Below are 6,659 nucleotides of genomic sequence, written 5' to 3'. Positions count from 1 at the left end.
ATGTGCTCCTGTGCCTGCCTTGTGTCTATAGGCTGCTTATTTGGGGTAGCACTATAAAGGCAGGTCACTGTGGCACCATCACACAGGGTGCCATGGAAGGGCAGGGACTTTGCAAACAGACTGAGCAGGAATGAGTTCTAGCTCTACTGCTTAGGGAAGATTTTTAACCTCTCTGAGCTCATTACCATATCTTTAGAATGAGAAAATAATAGTTACATGGCAGGATAATGAACAGAATTTGAAATAATAGTATTGGTAATAATAAATCTAATGTGTATTGATCACTCTATGGGTGTCAGGCAGTTGAGGTCTGGTCTTCATGATCAGCCCCACCATGGTTGTAAATACCAGGCTCTGCCTCTCTCTTCCAAATTCTAAATTCCAAAAAGAGAATTCAATGATCTCAGCATGGGTCAGGTAGACACCTCTGGGAAATTCAGACTCTACAGTAGCAGCCAGGAGCATGGGCATTTACTGACCAGGACCCAGGGGCCAAAGGCTGAGCACTAAGCAGCCCCCTAGAGAAAAGGGGGACCCCAGAGTACCTGCTGCACCCTCCAGCTGCATGGCCAGAGAAACATGCAACTCCTGCAATGGGATGGACGCAGTCTAACAGAGAAAAGCTAGAATCCAAAGTCTTTGCATGTCTGCAGCATTGTCATCTGGCTCTTTCAGAAAACTAGTCCCTGTCACCATGAGGCTTATGGTACAACAAGAGAGATAACACTGAGGAAAACTGAGGAAAGTGGTGCAAGGTAAGAACTAGAGTAAGGACCCCCAACACTCTGTGAAGGAGCAGGCTATTCTAATAATCAGCCACTGTCCCTCCTTTGCTTAATACCTGTCACTACCCCCTGTTCACTTCCAACCGGTAGTTGTGCAGCTTCTTTTTATTTTTTTTAACTTTAAAGATCAGATTTATTTGGAGAAAACAAAAAACCCACAACCCAAAGGATGGCATTTTACATCTCAAGACAGGTATTATGCCTACAGATTACATCATTTTCATAGAAGATATTGTTGTACAGATTTTACATGTATTTAGGAGCAGGACCTGAATCAATCCCTGTTTCTATTTTAACGAGGAGGGGGGCAAAGTAGGGGAGTGGCAACACCAGCTTTTTTGGAAATAACTATTTGGAAGGAGAGCAGATATGAAGAGGGCCAACCCTGATCTTTGATCATATACAACCAGTGGTTTTTTCTTAAAAAACTGGGATATCTCTCTTCAAAAGCCCACTTCCTAGCCATGAATTGACTAGCCAATTCATGCCAATTTAAAGTTAATTCACTTGGTGCACCTTTTGTCCACTTGGCAAATTATTCATTGTGCCCACTGCTGCAGCACGCATAAACCAACACCTCTGCATGGCTGGACGCAGTCTAACCTAGGACAGACGGGAAAAGGGCTTTGCAAACAAGAGACCAACATGTCGTTTCTCTGCAGGTACTAGAACTATATTGCCCATGGTGGGGAAGGATACCATCTACCCAGCTGACCCCTACAAAGTTGCACATAAAAGCAGGCAGGTTTAGCTATTGTGCTGCAAGGGAAACCAGGACCTTGATAAATCATTGTCTCCATTTATTCTCAAGGGAAGCTTAAAAACAAAACACACACACACTCTAGGCCACATTATAAATCTAAGCACTGGTGTGGGATCAGTGGAGAGAAGGAAACTTGGGGGGAAAAATATTGTGAGAAGGGCTCCCAATTTAACGGTCCCTATTTATCCACCTTTATTTACCACCCACGACCATCAATTCCAGAGTAAATCTCATCTGCACAGGGGTCAAAGCAGGACTGGGCGTGGATGGAGGTGATAAGGAGAGTCAAAGACAACAAGGAACCAATTTGCTTGAGAAAAGCAGTGATATCCATCTTCCACAGCTCCCAGTGGCTGACATAAAATGCCCTAAATAATAAGTTTGTGACAAATACAGACTGCTTTGGAGGAGGTAAGAGTTCCATGAAGAACTTAGGGCAATGACAATTTAAATTTTTTAAAGCTTCAATATTTCAACAGAATGTGGTCTATCTGGAATTTCAAGAAGGATGGTGTTTAGAAAGGGCAAAATCAGGACACATAAAAGACTGGGAATTCTCAAGACCCCTAAGTGCTTCCTGCTCCAGGAAATAACCATTCATGTGTTTATTGGAGGTCACACCATTTTCCCCTATAAATTGGTGCAAAATGATTCATTATCTCCCCAGCTACTTTTCAAACCATTATATTCTCATTTATTTTGGTCCCAAGCAGTCCTTTTCTTTAGTAGGAGAATAATCACTCCCAACTACCCTCCTGGGGGGTAAAAAAAATGAAGGAATTCCCCCTAGGCTGGCCCCAATAACTCAGAATTAAATAAGAGAGAGGCTAGCAGCCTCCTGGAGACTAAAACAGCTTGAGAGGCTAAATCTACCTTTCCGAAGATGGAAAATTTATTCAGATAATGTTTGAGAATTCATACATGCCACAATAGGATAAGAATAATTAAAAGGTAGAAATCTCACACTCTTCCTTATACCTCCCCTACTGCCCAATGGGGCAGCTGAATGGCGTCCCCCAGGCACTAATCACACAGGCAAGTGCATGGTGTCATAAGAAACACACCACAACTTTTCCATTAAGAAGCTGTAGTCTCTTTCTCTCTGGCTACATGGGTGATTCCCCAGTTACTTCAATACTTTGACAGCTGCAGCAGCATGCAAAAGAATTTCATTTCATTTAAAAAAAAAAAAGTTAAGAAAGGTCTCCAAGAGATGGTGAGTTTTATTTTGTCTTGTCTGGATAGAGGTTTGGTTTGCTCTTGAATGTTCCAGGGTGGAGAGGGACTAGGCTGAAGCACAGGATCTTGAGGTCTCCTCGGTGTAATCCTCTCCCTCATTTTCATCTCACCATCCACAGACAGAGCCTCATACTCGCTTGCAGAACTGAACTTAGAGGCTGGATTTCCTCAGGTTTCTTTGGCTCAGGTGCAGATCTGGACTCTTGATCCTTTTTGCCATCTTTGTTATCTGACTCCTTCCAGTGGTCTTTGTTCCCTCCGTCTCCTGGACCACGGCTGGAGTTCCCAGTTTGGCCTTTGGGGACACTCATCCCGTCCACTTTATTTTCATCTGCTTTCCTTGCTGGTCCTTCCTCAGATGGCTGAGCTGAAGCTAGTTTCCCTCCAACACTTGTAGGAGACTGTTGCTCTGTGTCTGAGCTCTGAGATGGAGCAGGAGGGTTAGAATTTTGCCTCACCCAAGCATTCTCCATTGGTGGAGGGGCTGGCATTACCTTTAGGGCTGATCAGGTTTGGGTGGCTTACAAGTTGGAGAGTGACAGTCTTCCTCCTTATTAAGTGTTTCATTTTCTAGAGACTTCTCATTCTCCTTGGCACATTTCTGCCAGATGTGGCTGAGGTCCCAGTCTGTGATGACTCACTTCCTGTCCTCGACTGTTCTGTGCCTGAGTCTTCTTCACTGCTCCTGCTTGGGTGTCTCTCCCGACGATGTCATTTCAGTTTTGGCTCAGCCAGCTGACGGTGCAATTTTCCTTGTTCCTTTTGTAGTCGCTCTTCTCCTTCTCTTTCTCTAGCACCTGTGACAACGGGCTTTGCTCCTCCAAAGATAGAAGCCGCTCGACTGGACTGGGAGGTGCTGGCGGAGGAATCATCTTCCTTAGGAGTACTCCGAGGCTTTAGATTCAGTTTGGGTCTTGGGGGGAACCTCTATCATCACACCTATAATCACCCCGAGAGTAATCACCTCTGGAGCTTCCTGATCTATCCTCCCGTCTGTCACAACAGTCTTCATAGTGGTCTCCGCCTCCCCTGTAGTCATCGCCCCTGCTGGTACCCACTATCAAATGCCCTTCTGCCCCTGCCTATTCTGGAATCATAGCCTCTATTGTAGTCTCTGCTGCCTTGGTCATCGTATCAATCCCAGCCTCCATATTGATCCATGTCCCAGCACAGACCATCCCGGCAGCCATCCGGATACCCATCCTGATACCGATCTGAATCATAAAGATCTTGATACTTATCTCCAAAGCTATCATCACCTCTTCTGATGGGTAGTCATCAGGCTGTCTGTGGCAGGACGGGCTCTCCAGTCTGTAACTGTTTTGTCAGAATCCCAATTTCTATCCCAGCCAAAAGAGTCATCATCGTGGTCTTTATCCTGTGCTTGATCAGCAACATCTACTCAAACTCTCCTGTTACCTTGGGACTCTTCAATGAGACTCAGAGCACTGAGAAGGGGATCCAGGTCCTCAAACTCAGCATAACCAAAACCTTTCAACCTCTCTGGATTGCTGGGTTCATGGGGTAAATGCACTGCACTAATATTTAATCCTCTAAATTCCTTAATTGAGTCTTCTGTCACATCACAGGGCAGGTTCCCTAGGAAAGCAGTGTAGGGTGGCGATTTGGGCGATTTGGGAAGATGCTCCAGTTTATACTGGGTTCCCGAGCAGCCCGTGGAGCAGTGGGAAGGATGGAACGGTCAACTGGTGGTGCCCTATACACATCATCACCATTACTGTGCCAAGTGGTTGAAACTTCTCCTTCCAGGTCATCTGTTTCATCAGCCCAGCTGACTGGTTTGGGGACATATGTACTTCCTCCACCAGTTCCCCCATCCGCAGCCAGAAAGTCTGTCAGGGAGATAGTCGTCGTCTTCTTCTCCTTCTCCTTTTTTTGCAGTTTTTGGACGGGGCTGGGTTTGAACCTGCCACCTCCGGCATATGGGGCCGGTGCCCTACTCCTTTGTGCCATAGGCACCGCCTTCTTATTCTCCTTTTTTGCTGAGGCTGCCACATTGGGAGAGGGAGCTGTAAAGATTCTTAACTTTTCTCTGTAGATAACCTCATCTTTTAGAACCCTAAAGGTAGTTTCTAAGACAGCAGTTCTCATCCTGTGGGTTGTGACCCCTTTGTAACAATGAAAATACATCCTGCATATCAGATATTTACATTACTATTCATAATAGTAGCAAAATCACAGTTATGAAGTAGCAATGAAAAGAATGTTATGGTTGGGGGTCACTACAACACAAGGAACTGTATTAAAGGGTCATAGCATTAGAAGGCATTAGGAAGGTTGAGAACCACTGTTCTAAGGTCTCTTCTAAGGCCCTCATTCTAGTGGATTGGCTGACCTGCCCAGACCAGCAGCCTGTACCAAGAAACCAAGAAACAGACTCAACTGAAATCATAACCTCAGGAGCTGAACCAAAACAAGAAGATGAGTTCCACAGTCCAATAATTTTGTCCCAAACAGTAGCTAATTAGCAAACCTAATTACCTAATCCCCTGCCTGTCAAATTATCCTGAAAAACCCTATCTTCGCAATTCTCAGGGAGGCAGATTTGAGTAATTCCTCCTTTTTCCCCACTTACCACTATGCGGAATAAATCCTACCTCTGCTGTAAACCCTGCTGTCTCTGGGAGTTGGGTTTCTCTTGAGCAGTGGGCAGATGAGCCTGGTTGGGTGGCAACATGTCCCGGATCAGTTTAGTCAGAATCACTGCATTGTCTTAACTACGTCCCTAAGCTAAAGCAATCCTAAAACAGCCCCCCTTACCCTAGGTCAAGCCAACACACACAGTGACCCCTGGAAATAACTATAGTAGGTTCTGTATCACTTCCCATCTTCTAAATTGGATAAGCTCACAGGAAGGGGCAGAGGGACCTGACTCGTCCACCATGGACCTGGGCTGTCTTATGTTATATGATTCCTACCTGCATAGACTTTAAAAGATTGTTTTAAACCAGCTTTGATTTCAGCTGGTCTAACTGGGTAGCCACCGGGATCAGGAGGTGGGAGGTGCGGCCATGGACGAAGGCTCCCATTCTTCATCTGCCTGCACAGCCCCAGCCTGGACCTTCACCTGCCTTCCCATTTTGCTGAGCTCTGCTGTGTCTACCAATGTCAAGAAGCGAACAAAGATCACAAGGCAGAGCCGCTACTCAGCTTGCAGAAGGTGAGAGGAGAGGGCACAGACACACACTTCAACAGGCTCATTTCTGAAAAGGCTGCGTGATTATCTCCTCTCAGAATTAAAATTATGTAAATTTGTTCACTGTCGGAAAGGGGAAAGATGCCCTTTGGAGAATGAAGTTAGGCTAATTTTAGCTCAATTTGCATTTCTAGTACATTAACAACTTCAGTTTGCAGTGTGGAGGGGGAAAGGGAGGCTGACCCAATTACACGTCTTAAAAGGGGTAAGACAGAGCCATGCTTGGGAATGCTTACGTTAGGGATGACGGGGTATGCTTTGGGTCACATGGCACCCAGGCAAGTGACATTCCCTGAAGCGCCCCTCCCTGCCCCACCTCCCCATTCTCCTCCTTAACCCCCATCCACGGGCAGCTGACATTGACTCCTATGAGGAGTCACAAGAGGCAGCCTGATTCAGTGACTGATTGAGGGTAGAGTCCTGCCTTGGGTTGTCACAGTTTCTGGAGACTCCTGATCTTTCCTGTGAGTTGGGGATCATCCATGGCTCCTATGCATGTAAAGTACCTGGCCTGAGTGGACTCACAGGGCGGACAGTCGTTATTGTCCACATGTTCAGCCCTGCTCATCATCCCTGCTGTTTGTTCATCAACCCATCCATCCACTCAGACACCCCCGATCCACTCAGACGCCCCTCCATCCACTCAGACACCCCC

At 46.1% G+C, this 6,659-nt stretch overlaps 1 pseudogene; it reads right to left on the bottom strand.

The window, feature by feature from the left end:
* Positions 1-3,301: 3,301 nt before the first annotated feature.
* On the bottom strand, positions 3,302-4,899 carry LOC111727881 (annotated as a pseudogene).
* Between the last annotated feature and the right edge of the window lie 1,760 nt (positions 4,900-6,659).

Source organism: Otolemur garnettii, unplaced genomic scaffold (genome assembly GCF_000181295.1).
Source record: "Otolemur garnettii isolate 467f Iridium unplaced genomic scaffold, OtoGar3 scaffold00004, whole genome shotgun sequence".
Taxonomy (NCBI): domain Eukaryota; kingdom Metazoa; phylum Chordata; class Mammalia; order Primates; family Galagidae; genus Otolemur; species Otolemur garnettii.
This window is presented reverse-complemented; position numbering and strand designations above follow the sequence as displayed.